This window comes from Mchenga conophoros, linkage group LG3 (assembly GCF_057382185.1).
Source record: "Mchenga conophoros isolate Kocher_MC1m ecotype Shallow Benthic linkage group LG3, M_conophoros_male_GT1.1, whole genome shotgun sequence".
Classification (NCBI taxonomy): domain Eukaryota; kingdom Metazoa; phylum Chordata; class Actinopteri; order Cichliformes; family Cichlidae; genus Mchenga; species Mchenga conophoros.
Window position 1 is genome coordinate 82,124,214 of NC_140528.1, and position 14,532 is coordinate 82,138,745.

The 14,532-nt window shown below is 58.5% G+C and overlaps 8 non-coding genes across 8 annotated transcripts; all 8 read left to right on the forward strand.

Moving 5' to 3' along the window:
- Positions 1-921: 921 nt before the first annotated feature.
- Positions 922-1,040, forward strand: LOC146580939 (5S ribosomal RNA). The gene has a single exon (XR_014891900.1). It is a non-coding gene; the product is annotated as a 5S ribosomal RNA (ribosomal RNA).
- A 584-nt stretch (positions 1,041-1,624) lies between these two features.
- On the forward strand, positions 1,625-1,743 carry LOC146580940 (5S ribosomal RNA). Its single transcript, XR_014892024.1, has one exon. It is a non-coding gene; the product is annotated as a 5S ribosomal RNA (ribosomal RNA).
- A 1,297-nt stretch (positions 1,744-3,040) lies between these two features.
- On the forward strand, positions 3,041-3,159 carry LOC146580941 (5S ribosomal RNA). The gene has a single exon (XR_014891781.1). It is a non-coding gene; the product is annotated as a 5S ribosomal RNA (ribosomal RNA).
- Positions 3,160-3,743: 584 nt separating this feature from the next.
- LOC146580942 (5S ribosomal RNA) lies at positions 3,744-3,862 on the forward strand. Its single transcript, XR_014892025.1, has one exon. It is a non-coding gene; the product is annotated as a 5S ribosomal RNA (ribosomal RNA).
- Positions 3,863-6,667: 2,805 nt separating this feature from the next.
- LOC146580943 (5S ribosomal RNA) lies at positions 6,668-6,786 on the forward strand. The gene has a single exon (XR_014892026.1). It is a non-coding gene; the product is annotated as a 5S ribosomal RNA (ribosomal RNA).
- A 2,958-nt stretch (positions 6,787-9,744) lies between these two features.
- LOC146580944 (5S ribosomal RNA) lies at positions 9,745-9,863 on the forward strand. Its single transcript, XR_014892052.1, has one exon. It is a non-coding gene; the product is annotated as a 5S ribosomal RNA (ribosomal RNA).
- Positions 9,864-12,380: 2,517 nt separating this feature from the next.
- On the forward strand, positions 12,381-12,499 carry LOC146580945 (5S ribosomal RNA). The gene has a single exon (XR_014891782.1). It is a non-coding gene; the product is annotated as a 5S ribosomal RNA (ribosomal RNA).
- Positions 12,500-13,083: 584 nt separating this feature from the next.
- On the forward strand, positions 13,084-13,202 carry LOC146580946 (5S ribosomal RNA). Its single transcript, XR_014892027.1, has one exon. It is a non-coding gene; the product is annotated as a 5S ribosomal RNA (ribosomal RNA).
- The last annotated feature ends 1,330 nt before the right edge of the window (positions 13,203-14,532 follow it).

Consider the following 14,532-nt stretch of genomic DNA (forward strand, 5'->3'; position numbering starts at 1 on the left):
CCACCTACACCACACCAGGGCCTGTGGCTGCTGGCTGAGGCCACCTACACCACACCAGGGCCTGTGGCTGCTGGCTGAGGCCACTTACACCACACCAGTGCCTGTGGCTTCTGGCTGAGGCGACTTACACCACACCAGGGCCTGTGGCTGCTGGCTGAGGCCACTTACACCACACCAAGGCCTGTGGCTGCTGGCTGAGGCCACTTACACCACACCAGGGCCTGTGGCTGCTGGCTGAGGCCACTTACACCACACCAGGGCCTGTGGCTTCTGGCTTAGGCCACCTACACCACACCAGGGCCTTAGTTGCTATTGAGGCCAATTACACCACACCATGGTCTGTGGCTCTTGCTCAGGCCACTTACACCACACCAGGGTCTGTGGCACTGGCTGAGGCCACTTACACCACACCAGGGCCTGTGGCTGCTGGCTGAGGCCACTTACACCACACAAGGGCTTGTGGCTGCTGGCTGAGGCCACCTACACCACACCAGGGCCTGTGGCTGCTGGCTGAGGCCACCTACACCACACCAGGGCCTGTGGCTCTTGCTCAGGCCACTTACACCACACCAGGGCCTGTGGCTCTTGCTCAGGCCACTTACACCACACCAGGGCCTGTGGCTCTTGCTCAGGCCACTCATATCACACCAGGCCCTGTGCTTCTGGCTGAGGCCATCTTCACCAAACCAGGCCCTGTGCTGCTTGCTGTGGCCATGTACAACACACCAGGCCCTGTGCTGTTTCCTGAGGCCATCTTCAACAATCCAGGGCCTGTGCTGTTGGATAAATGCCAAACTGAGCCTTTGGGTTAGGCTATTATGCAAACATGCAGGTATGGTTATAGGATTGTCTTCGTAACTTCAGGTACTTGCCACCTAATCACTTGAATCCATAAATTGAGACATTGTGCTGGGCCCAGCAGCTTACGGCCATACCACCCTGAGCACGCCCGACCTCGTCTGATCTCGGAAGCTAAGCAGGGCTGGGCTTGGTTAGTACTTGGATGGGAGACTACCTGGGAATACCTGGTGCTGTAAGCCTTTAATTTTCATGTCATTGAACCGCTTTTGATCCAGAGAAGGGGTGTATTAAAAGACCAAAAGCAGCTGCCCATTAATAAGGGCACATTAATCACATTGCTTTTGGCTCTTTTCCAATGTCTTGTGCTGCTAGCTGATGCCACCTACACCACACCAGGGCCTGAGTGACCGGCTGGGGCCACTTACACCACATCAGGGGCTGTGGCTCTGGCTGAGGCCAGTTACACCACACCAGGGCCTGTGGGTTCTGGCTGTGGCGACTTACACCACACCAGGGCCTGTGGCTCTTGCTCAGGCCACTCACATCACACCAGGCCCTGCGCTTCTGGCCGAGGCCATCTTCACCAAACCAGGCCCTGTGCTGCTAGCTGTGGCCATGTACAACACACCAGGCCCTGTGCTGGTTCCTGAGGCCATCTTCAACAATCCAGGGCCTGTGCTGTTGGATAAATGCTAAACTGAGCCTTTGGGTTAGGGTATTATGCAAACATGAAGGTAGGGTTATAGGATTGTCTTCGTAACTTCAGGTACTTGCCACCTAATCACCTGAATCCATAAATTGAGACATTGTGCTGGGGCCAGCAGCTTACGGCCATACCACCCTGAGCACGCCCGACCTCGTCTGATCTCGGAAGCTGAGCAGGGCTGGGCTTGGTTAGTACTTGGATGGGAGACTGCCTGGGAATACCTAGTGCTGTAAGCCTTTCATTTTCATGTCATTGAACCGCTTTTGATCCAGAGAAGGGGTGTATTAAAAGACCAAAAGCAGCTGCCCATTAATGAGGGCACATTAACGACATTGCTTTTGGCTGTTTTCCAATGTCTTGTGCTGCTAGCTGATGCCACCTACACCACACCAGGGCCTGAGTGAACGGCTGGGGCCACTTACACCACACCAGGGCCTGTGGCTGCTGGCTGAGGCCACTTACACCACACCAGGGCCTGTGGCTGCTGGCTGAGGCCACTTACACCACACCAGGGCCTTAGTTGCTATTGAGGCCAATTACACCACACCATGGTCTGTGGCTCTTGCTCAGGCCACTTACACCACACCAGGGCCTGTGGCACTGGCTGAGGCCACTTACACCACACCAGGGCCTGTGGCTGCTGGCTGAGGCCACTTACACCACACAAGGGCTTGTGGCTGCTGGCTGAGGCCACCTACACCACACCAGGGCCTGTGGCTGCTGGCTGAGGCCACCTACACCACACCAGGGCCTGTGGCTCTTGCTCAGGCCACTTACACCACACCAGGGCCTGTGGCTCTTGCTCAGGCCACTTACACCACACCAGGGCCTGTGGCTCTTGCTCAGGCCACTCATATCACACCAGGCCCTGTGCTTCTGGCTGAGGCCACTTAGACCACACCAGGGCCTGTGGCTGCTGGCTGAGGCCACTTACACCACACCAGGGCCTGTGGCTGCTGGCTGAGGCCATCTACACCACACCAGGGCCTGTGGCTGCTGGCTGAGGCGACTTACACCACACCAGGGCCCTTTTGCTGCTGGCTGAGGCCACTTACACCACACCAGTGCCTGTGGCTTCTGGCTGAGGCGACTTACACCACACCAGGGCCTGTGGCTGCTGGCTGAGGCCACTTACACCACACCAGGGCCTGTGGCTGCTGGCTGAGGCCACCTACACCACACCAGGGCCTGTGGCTCTTGCTCAGGCCACTTACACCACACCAGGGCCTGTGGCTCTTGCTCAGGCCACTCATATCACACCAGGCCCTGTGCTTCTGGCTGAGGCCATCTTCACCAAACCAGGCCCTGTGCTGCTTGCTGTGGCCATGTACAACACACCAGGCCCTGTGCTGTTTCCTGAGGCCATCTTCAACAATCCAGGGCCTGTGCTGTTGGATAAATGCCAAACTGAGCCTTTGGGTTAGGGTATTATGCAAACATGCAGGTATGGTTATAGGATTGTCTTCGTAACTTCAGGTACTTGCCACCTAATCACTTGAATCCATAAATTGAGACATTGTGCTGGGCCCAGCAGCTTACGGCCATACCACCCTGAGCACGCCCGACCTCGTCTGATCTCGGAAGCTAAGCAGGGCTGGGCTTGGTTAGTACTTGGATGGGAGACTGCCTGGGAATACCTGGTGCTGTAAGCCTTTCATTTTCATGTCATTGAACCGCTTTTGATCCAGAGAAGGGGTGTATTAAAAGACCAAAAGCAGCTGCCCATTAATAAGGGCACATTAATCACATTGCTTTTGGCTCTTTTCCAATGTCTTGTGCTGCTAGCTGATGCCACCTACACCACACCAGGGCCTGAGTGACCGGCTGGGGCCACTTACACCACATCAGGGGCTGTGGCTCTGGCTGAGGCCAGTTACACCACACCAGGGCCTGTGGGTTCTGGCTGTGGCGACTTACACCACACCAGGGCCTGTGGCTCTTGCTCAGGCCACTCACATCACACCAGGCCCTGCGCTTCTGGCCGAGGCCATCTTCACCAAACCAGGCCCTGTGCTGCTAGCTGTGGCCATGTACAACACACCAGGCCCTGTGCTGGTTCCTGAGGCCATCTTCAACAATCCAGGGCCTGTGCTGTTGGATAAATGCTAAACTGAGCCTTTGGGTTAGGGTATTATGCAAACATGAAGGTAGGGTTATAGGATTGTCTTCGTAACTTCAGGTACTTGCCACCTAATCACCTGAATCCATAAATTGAGACATTGTGCTGGGGCCAGCAGCTTACGGCCATACCACCCTGAGCACGCCCGACCTCGTCTGATCTCGGAAGCTGAGCAGGGCTGGGCTTGGTTAGTACTTGGATGGGAGACTGCCTGGGAATACCTAGTGCTGTAAGCCTTTCATTTTCATGTCATTGAACCGCTTTTGATACAGAGAAGGGGTGTATTAAAAGACCAAAAGCAGCTGCCCATTAATGAGGGCACATTAACGACATTGCTTTTGGCTGTTTTCCAATGTCTTGTGCTGCTAGCTGATGCCACCTACACCACACCAGGGCCTGAGTGAACGGCTGGGGCCACTTACACCACATAAGGGCCTGTGGCTCTGGCTGAGGCCACTTACACCACACCAGGGCCTGTGGCTGCTGGCTGAGGCCACTTACACCACACCAGGGCCTGTGGCTGCTGGCTGAGGCCACTTACACCACACCAGGGCCTTAGTTGCTATTGAGGCCAATTACACCACACCATGGTCTGTGGCTCTTGCTCAGGCCACTTACACCACACCAGGGCCTGTGGCACTGGCTGAGGCCACTTACACCACACCAGGGCCTGTGGCTGCTGGCTGAGGCCACTTACACCACACAAGGGCTTGTGGCTGCTGGCTGAGGCCACCTACACCACACCAGGGCCTGTGGCTGCTGGCTGAGGCCACCTACACCACACCAGGGCCTGTGGCTCTTGCTCAGGCCACTTACACCACACCAGGGCCTGTGGCTCTTGCTCAGGCCACTTACACCACACCAGGGCCTGTGGCTGCTGGCTGAGGCCACCTACACCACACCAGGGCCTGTGGCTGCTGGCTGAGGCGACTTACACCACACCAGGGCCCTTTTACTGCTGGCTGAGGCCACTTACACCACACCAGTGCCTGTGGCTTCTGTCTGAGGCGACTTACACCACACCAGGGCCTGTGGCTGCTGGCTGAGGCCAATTACACCACACCAGGGTCTGTGGCTCTTGCTCAGGCCACTTACACCACACCAGGGCCTGTGGCACTGGCTGAGGCCACTTACACCACACCAGGGCCTGTGGCTGCTGGCTGAGGCCACTTACACCACACCAGGGCCTGTGGCTGCTGGCTGAGGCCACCTACACCACACCAGGGCCTGTGGCTGCTGGCTGAGGCGACTTACACCACACCAGGGCCCTTTTGCTGCTGGCTGAGGCCACTTACACCACACCAGTGCCTGTGGCTTCTGGCTGAGGCGACTTACACCACACCAGGGCCTGTGGCTGCTGGCTGATGCCACCTACAGCACACCAGGGCCTGAGTGACCGGCTGGGGCCACTTACACCACATCAGGGCCTGTGGCTGCTGGCTGAGGCCAGTTACACCACACCAGAGCCTGTGGCTGCTGGCTGAAGCCACTTACACCACACCAGGGCCTTAGTTGCTATTGAGGCCACTTACACCACACCAGGGCCTGTGGCTGCTGGCTGAGGCCACCTACACCACACCAGGGCCCTTTTGCTGCTGGCTGAGGCCACTTACACCACACCAGTGCCTGTGGCTTCTGGCTGAGGCCACTTACACCACACCAGGGCCTGTGGCTGCTGGCTGAGGCCACTTACACCACACCAGGGCCTGTGGCTCTTGCTCAGGCCATTCACATCACACCAGGCCCTGCGCTTCTGGCCGAGGCCATCTTCACCAAACCAGGCCCTGTGGTTCTTGCTCAGGCCACTTACACCACACCAGGGCCTTATTTGCTATTGAGGCCACTTACACCACACCAGGGCCTGTGGCACTTGCTCAGGCCACTTACACCACACCAGGGCCTGTGGCACTTGCTCAGGCCACTTACACCACACCAGGGCCTGTGGCTGCTGGCTGAGGCCACTTACACCACAACAGGGCCTGTGGCTCTTGCTCAGGCCACTTACACCACACCAGGGCCTGTGGCTGCTGGCTGAGGCCACTTACACCACACCAGGGCCTGTGGCTGCTGGCTGAGGCCACCTATACCACACCAGGGCCTGTGGCTGCTGGCTGAGGCCACCTACACCACACCAGGGCCTGTGGCTGCTGGCTGAGGCCACTTACACCACACCAGTGCCTGTGGCTTCTGGCTGAGGCGACTTACACCACACCAGGGCCTGTGGCTGCTGGCTGAGGCCACTTACACCACACCAAGGCCTGTGGCTGCTGGCTGAGGCGACTTACACCACACCAGGGCCCTTTTGCTGCTGGCTGAGGCCACTTACACCACACCAGTGCCTGTGGCTTCTGGCTGAGGCGACTTACACCACACCAGGGCCTGTGGCTGCTGGCTGAGGCCACTTACACCACACCAGGGCCTGTGGCTTCTGGCTTAGGCCACCTACACCACACCAGGGCCTTAGTTGCTATTGAGGCCAATTACACCACACCATGGTCTGTGGCTCTTGCTCAGGCCACTTACACCACACCAGGGCCTGTGGCACTGGCTGAGGCCACTTACACCACACCAGGGCCTGTGGCTGCTGGCTGAGGCCACTTACACCACACAAGGGCTTGTGGCTGCTGGCTGAGGCCACCTACACCACATCAGGGCCTGTGGGTTCTGGCTGTGGCGACTTACACCAAACCAGGGCCTGTGGCTGCTGGCTGAGGCCACTTACACCACACCAGGGCCTGTGGCTCTTGCTCAGGCCACTCACATCACACCAGGCCCTGCGCTTCTGGCCGAGGCCATCTTCACCAAACCAGGCCCTGTGCTGCTAGCTGTGGCCATGTACAACACACCAGGCCCTGTGCTGGTTCCTGAGGCCATCTTCAACAATCCAGGGCCTGTGCTGTTGGATAAATGCTAAACTGAGCCTTTGGGTTAGGGTATTATGCAAACATGAAGGTAGGGTTATAGGATTGTCTTCGTAACTTCAGGTACTTGCCACCTAATCACCTGAATCCATAAATTGAGACATTGTGCTGGGGCCAGCAGCTTACGGCCATACCACCCTGAGCACGCCCGACCTCGTCTGATCTCGGAAGCTGAGCAGGGCTGGGCTTGGTTAGTACTTGGATGGGAGACTGCCTGGGAATACCTAGTGCTGTAAGCCTTTCATTTTCATGTCATTGAACCGCTTTTGATCCAGAGAAGGGGTGTATTAAAAGACCAAAAGCAGCTGCCCATTAATGAGGGCACATTAACGACATTGCTTTTGGCTGTTTTCCAATGTCTTGTGCTGCTAGCTGATGCCACCTACACCACACCAGGGCCTGAGTGAACGGCTGGGGCCACTTACACCACATAAGGGCCTGTGGCTCTGGCTGAGGCCACTTACACCACACCAGGGCCTGTGGCTGCTGGCTGAGGCCACTTACACCACACCAGGGCCTGTGGCTGCTGGCTGAGGCCACTTACACCACACCAGGGCCTTAGTTGCTATTGAGGCCAATTACACCACACCATGGTCTGTGGCTCTTGCTCAGGCCACTTACACCACACCAGGGCCTGTGGCACTGGCTGAGGCCACTTACACCACACCAGGGCCTGTGGCTGCTGGCTGAGGCCACTTACACCACACAAGGGCTTGTGGCTGCTGGCTGAGGCCACCTACACCACACCAGGGCCTGTGGCTGCTGGCTGAGGCCACCTACACCACACCCGGGCCTGTGGCTCTTGCTCAGGCCACTTACACCACACCAGGGCCTGTGGCTCTTGCTCAGGCCACTTACACCACACCAGGGCCTGTGGCTCTTGCTCAGGCCACTCATATCACACCAGGCCCTGTGCTTCTGGCTGAGGCCACTTAGACCACACCAGGGCCTGTGGCTGCTGGCTGAGGCCACTTACACCACACCAGGGCCTGTGGCTGCTGGCTGAGGCCATCTACACCACACCAGGGCCTGTGGCTGCTGGCTGAGGCGACTTACACCACACCAGGGCCCTTTTGCTGCTGGCTGAGGCCACTTACACCACACCAGTGCCTGTGGCTTCTGGCTGAGGCGACTTACACCACACAAGGGCCTGAGGGACCGGCTGGGGCCACTTACACCACATCAGGGCCTGTGGCTCTGGCTGAGGCCACTTTCACCACACCAGGGCCTGTGGCTGCTGGCTGAGGCCACCTACACCACACCAGGGCATTAGTTGCTATTGAGGCCAATTACACCACACCAGGGTCTGTGGCTCTTGCTCAGGCCACTTACACCACACCAGGGCCTGTGGCTCTTGCTCAGGCCACTTACACCACACCAGGGCCTGTGGCTGCTGGCTGAGGCCACCTACACCACACCAGGGCATTAGTTGCTATTGAGGCCAATTACACCACACCAGGGTCTGTGGCTCTTGCTCAGGCCACTTACACCACACCAGGGCCTGTGGCTCTTGCTCAGGCCACTTACACCACACCAGGGCCTGTGGCTGCTGGCTGAGGCCACCTACACCACACCAGGGCCTGTGGCTGCTGGCTGAGGCGACTTACACCACACCAGGGCCCTTTTGCTGCTGGCTGAGGCCACTTACACCACACCAGTGCCTGTGGCTTCTGTCTGAGGCGACTTACACCACACCAGGGCCTGTGGCTGCTGGCTGAGGCCAATTACACCACACCAGGGTCTGTGGCTCTTGCTCAGGCCACTTACACCACACCAGGGCCTGTGGCACTGGCTGAGGCCACTTACACCACACCAGGGCCTGTGGCTGCTGGCTGAGGCCACTTACACCACACCAGGGCCTGTGGCTGCTGGCTGAGGCCACTTACACCACACCAGGGCCTGTGGCTGCTGGCTGAGGCCACCTACACCACACCAGGGCCTGTGGCTGCTGGCTGAGGCCACTTACACCACACCAGGGCCCTTTTGCTGCTGGCTGAGGCCACTTACACCACACCAGGGCCTGTGGCTGCTGGCTGATGCCACCTACACCACACCAGGGCCTGAGGGACCGGCTGGGGCCACTTACACCACATCAGGGCCTGTGGCTGCTGGCTGAGGCCAGTTACACAACACCAGAGCCTGTGGCTGCTGGCTGAAGCCACTTACACCACACCAGGGCCTTAGTTGCTATTGAGGCCACTTACACCACACCAGGGCCTGTGGCTGCTGGCTGAGGCCACCTACACCACACCAGGGCCCTTTTGCTGCTGGCTGAGGCCACTTACACCACACCAGTGCCTGTGGCTTCTGGCTGAGGCCACTTACACCACACCAGGGCCTGTGGCTGCTGGCTGAGGCCACTTACACCACACCAGGGCCTGTGGCTCTTGCTCAGGCCACTCACATCACACCAGGCCCTGCGCTTCTGGCCGAGGCCATCTTCACCAAACCAGGCCCTGTGGTTCTTGCTCAGGCCACTTACACCACACCAGGGCCTTATTTGCTATTGAGGCCACTTACACCACACCAGGGCCTGTGGCACTTGCTCAGGCCACTTACACCACACCAGGGCCTGTGGCTGCTGGCTGAGGCCACTTACACCACACCAGGGCCTGTGGCTCTTGCTCAGGCCACTTACACCACACCAGGGCCTGTGGCTGCTGGCTGAGGCCACTTACACCACACCAGGGCCTGTGGCTGCTGGCTGAGGCCACCTACACCACACCAGGGCCTGTGGCTGCTGGCTGAGGCCACCTACACCACACCAGGGCCTGTGGCTGCTGGCTGAGGCCACTTAAACCACACCAGTGCCTGTGGCTTCTGGCTGAGGCGACTTACACCACACCAGGGCCTGTGGCTGCTGGCTGAGGCCACTTACACCACACCAAGGCCTGTGGCTCTTGCTCAGGCCACTCACATCACACCAGGCCCTGCGCTTCTGGCCGAGGCCATCTTCACCAAACCAGGCCCTGTGCTCCTTGCTGTGGCCATGTACAACACACCAGGCCCTGTGCTGGTTCCTGAGGCCATCTTCAACAATCCAGGGCCTGTGCTGTTGGATAAATGCCAAACTGAGCCTTTGGGTTAGGGTATTATGCAAACATGCAGGTATGGTTATAGCATTGTCTTCGTAACTTCAGGTACTTGCCACCTAATCACTTGAATCCATAAATTGAGACATTGTGCTGGAGCCAGCAGCTTACGGCCATACCACCCTGAGCACGCCCGACCTCGTCTGATCTCGGAAGCTAAGCAGGGCTGGGCTTGGTTAGTACTTGGATGGGAGACTGCCTGGGAATACCTGGTGCTGTAAACCTTTCATGTCATTGAACCACTTTTGATCCAGAGAAGGGGTGTATTAAAAGACCAAAAGCAGCTGCCCATTAATGAGGGCACATTAACGACACTGCTTTTGGCTCTTTTCCAATGTCTTGTGCTGCTAGCTGATGCAACCTACACCACACAAGGGCCTGAGTGACCGGCTGGGGCCACTTACACCACATCAGGGCCTGTGGCTCTGGCTGAGGCCACTTTCACCACACCAGGGCCTGTGGCTGCTGGCTGAGGCCACCTACACCACACCAGGGCATTAGTTGCTATTGAGGCCAATTACACCACACCAGGGTCTGTGGCTCTTGCTCAGGCCACTTACACCACACCAGGGCCTGTGGCTCTTGCTCAGGCCACTTACACCACACCAGGGCCTGTGGCTGCTGGCTGAGGCCACCTGCACCACACCAGGGCATTAGTTGCTATTGAGGCCAATTACACCACACCAGGGTCTGTGGCTCTTGCTCAGGCCACTTACACCACACCAGGGCCTGTGGCTCTTGCTCAGGCCACTTACACCACACCAGGGCCTGTGGCTGCTGGCTGAGGCCACCTACACCACACCAGGGCCCTTTTGCTGCTGGCTGAGGCCACTTACACCACACCAGGGCCTGTGGCTGCTGGCTGAGGCCACCTACACCACACCAGGGCCTGTGGCTGCTGGCTGAGGCGACTTACACCACACCAGGGCCCTTTTGCTGCTGGCTGAGGCCACTTACACCACACCAGTGCCTGTGGCTTCTGGCTGAGGCGACTTACACCACACCAGGGCCTGTGGCTGCTGGCTGATGCCACCTACACCACACCAGGGCCTGAGTGACCGGCTGGGGCCACTTACACCACATCAGGGCCTGTGGCTGCTGGCTGAGGCCAGTTACACCACACCAGAGCCTGTGGCTGCTGGCTGAAGCCACTTACACCACACCAGGGCCTTAGTTGCTATTGAGGCCACTTACACCACACCAGGGCCTGTGGCTGCTGGCTGAGGCCACCTACACCACACCAGGGCCCTTTTGCTGCTGGCTGAGGCCACTTACACCACACCAGTGCCTGTGGCTTCTGGCTGAGGCCACTTACACCACACCAGGGCCTGTGGCTGCTGGCTGAGGCCACTTACACCACACCAGGGCCTGTGGCTCTTGCTCAGGCCACTCACATCACACCAGGCCCTGCGCTTCTGGCCGAGGCCATCTTCACCAAACCAGGCCCTGTGGTTCTTGCTCAGGCCACTTACACCACACCAGGGCCTTATTTGCTATTGAGGCCACTTACACCACACCAGGGCCTGTGGCACTTGCTCAGGCCACTTACACCACACCAGGGCCTGTGGCACTTGCTCAGGCCACTTACACCACACCAGGGCCTGTGGCTGCTGGCTGAGGCCACTTACACCACAACAGGGCCTGTGGCTCTTGCTCAGGCCACTTACACCACACCAGGGCCTGTGGCTGCTGGCTGAGGCCACTTACACCACACCAGGGCCTGTGGCTGCTGGCTGAGGCCACCTACACCACACCAGGGCCTGTGGCTGCTGGCTGAGGCCACCTACACCACACCAGGGCCTGTGGCTGCTGGCTGAGGCCACTTACACCACACCAGTGCCTGTGGCTTCTGGCTGAGGCGACTTACACCACACCAGGGCCTGTGGCTGCTGGCTGAGGCCACTTACACCACACCAAGGCCTGTGGCTGCTGGCTGAGGCCACTTACACCACACCAGGGCCCTTTTGCTGCTGGCTGAGGCCACTTACACCACACCAGTGCCTGTGGCTTCTGGCTGAGGCCACTTACACCACACCAGGGCCTGTGGCTGCTGGCTGAGGCCACTTACACCACACCAGGGCCTGTGGCTTCTGGCTTAGGCCACCTACACCACACCAGGGCCTTAGTTGCTATTGAGGCCAATTACACCACACCATGGTCTGTGGCTCTTGCTCAGGCCACTTACACCACACCAGGGCCTGTGGCACTGGCTGAGGCCACTTACACCACACCAGGGCCTGTGGCTGCTGGCTGAGGCCACTTACACCACACAAGGGCTTGTGGCTGCTGGCTGAGGCCACCTACACCACACCAGGGCCTGTGGCTGCTGGCTGAGGCCACCTACACCACACCAGGGCCTGTGGCTCTTGCTCAGGCCACTTACACCACACCAGGGCCTGTGGCTCTTGCTCAGGCCACTTACACCACACCAGGGCCTGTGGCTCTTGCTCAGGCCACTCATATCACACCAGGCCCTGTGCTTCTGGCTGAGGCCATCTTCACCAAACCAGGCCCTGTGCTGCTTGCTGTGGCCATGTACAACACACCAGGCCCTGTGCTGTTTCCTGAGGCCATCTTCAACAATCCAGGGCCTGTGCTGTTGGATAAATGCCAAACTGAGCCTTTGGGTTAGGGTATTATGCAAACATGCAGGTATGGTTATAGGATTGTCTTCGTAACTTCAGGTACTTGCCACCTAATCACTTGAATCCATAAATTGAGACATTGTGCTGGGCCCAGCAGCTTACGGCCATACCACCCTGAGCACGCCCGACCTCGTCTGATCTCGGAAGCTAAGCAGGGCTGGGCTTGGTTAGTACTTGGATGGGAGACTGCCTGGGAATACCTGGTGCTGTAAGCCTTTAATTTTCATGTCATTGAACCGCTTTTGATCCAGAGAAGGGGTGTATTAAAAGACCAAAAGCAGCTGCCCATTAATAAGGGCACATTAATCACATTGCTTTTGGCTCTTTTCCAATGTCTTGTGCTGCTAGCTGATGCCACCTACACCACACCAGGGCCTGAGTGACCGGCTGGGGCCACTTACACCACATCAGGGGCTGTGGCTCTGGCTGAGGCCAGTTACACCACACCAGGGCCTGTGGGTTCTGGCTGTGGCGACTTACACCACACCAGGGCCTGTGGCTCTTGCTCAGGCCACTCACATCACACCAGGCCCTGCGCTTCTGGCCGAGGCCATCTTCACCAAACCAGGCCCTGTGCTGCTAGCTGTGGCCATGTACAACACACCAGGCCCTGTGCTGGTTCCTGAGGCCATCTTCAACAATCCAGGGCCTGTGCTGTTGGATAAATGCTAAACTGAGCCTTTGGGTTAGGGTATTATGCAAACATGAAGGTAGGGTTATAGGATTGTCTTCGTAACTTCAGGTACTTGCCACCTAATCACCTGAATCCATAAATTGAGACATTGTGCCTGGGCCAGCAGCTTACGGCCATACCACCCTGAGCACGCCCGACCTCGTCTGATCTCGGAAGCTGAGCAGGGCTGGGCTTGGTTAGTACTTGGATGGGAGACTGCCTGGGAATACCTAGTGCTGTAAGCCTTTCATTTTCATGTCATTGAACCGCTTTTGATCCAGAGAAGGGGTGTATTAAAAGACCAAAAGCAGCTGCCCATTAATGAGGGCACATTAACGACATTGCTTTTGGCTGTTTTCCAATGTCTTGTGCTGCTAGCTGATGCCACCTACACCACACCAGGGCCTGAGTGAACGGCTGGGGCCACTTACACCACATAAGGGCCTGTGGCTCTGGCTGAGGCCACTTACACCACACCAGGGCCTGTGGCTGCTGGCTGAGGCCACTTACACCACACCAGGGCCTGTGGCTGCTGGCTGAGGCCACTTACACCACACCAGGGCCTTAGTTGCTATTGAGGCCAATTACACCACACCATGGTCTGTGGCTCTTGCTCAGGCCACTTACACCACACCAGGGCCTGTGGCACTGGCTGAGGCCACTTACACCACACCAGGGCCTGTGGCTGCTGGCTGAGGCCACTTACACCACACAAGGGCTTGTGGCTGCTGGCTGAGGCCACCTACACCACACCAGGGCCTGTGGCTGCTGGCTGAGGCCACCTACACCACACCAGGGCCTGTGGCTCTTGCTCAGGCCACTTACACCACACCAGGGCCTGTGGCTCTTGCTCAGGCCACTTACACCACACCAGGGCCTGTGGCTGCTGGCTGAGGCCACCTACACCACACCAGGGCCTGTGGCTGCTGGCTGAGGCGACTTACACCACACCAGGGCCCTTTTACTGCTGGCTGAGGCCACTTACACCACACCAGTGCCTGTGGCTTCTGTCTGAGGCGACTTACACCACACCAGGGCCTGTGGCTGCTGGCTGAGGCCAATTACACCACACCAGGGTCTGTGGCTCTTGCTCAGGCCACTTACACCACACCAGGGCCTGTGGCACTGGCTGAGGCCACTTACACCACACCAGGGCCTGTGGATGCTGGCTGAGGCCACTTACACCACACCAGGGCCTGTGGCTGCTGGCTGAGGCCACCTACACCACACCAGGGCCTGTGGCTGCTGGCTGAGGCGACTTACACCACACCAGGGCCCTTTTGCTGCTGGCTGAGGCCACTTACACCACACCAGTGCCTGTGGCTTCTGGCTGAGGCGACTTACACCACACCAGGGCCTGTGGCTGCTGGCTGATGCCACCTACAGCACACCAGGGCCTGAGTGACCGGCTGGGGCCACTTACACCACATCAGGGCCTGTGGCTGCTGGCTGAGGCCAGTTACACCACACCAGAGCCTGTGGCTGCTGGCTGAAGCCACTTACACCACACCAGGGCCTTAGTTGCTATTGAGGCCACTTACACCACACCAGGGCCTGTGGCTGCTGGCTGAGGCC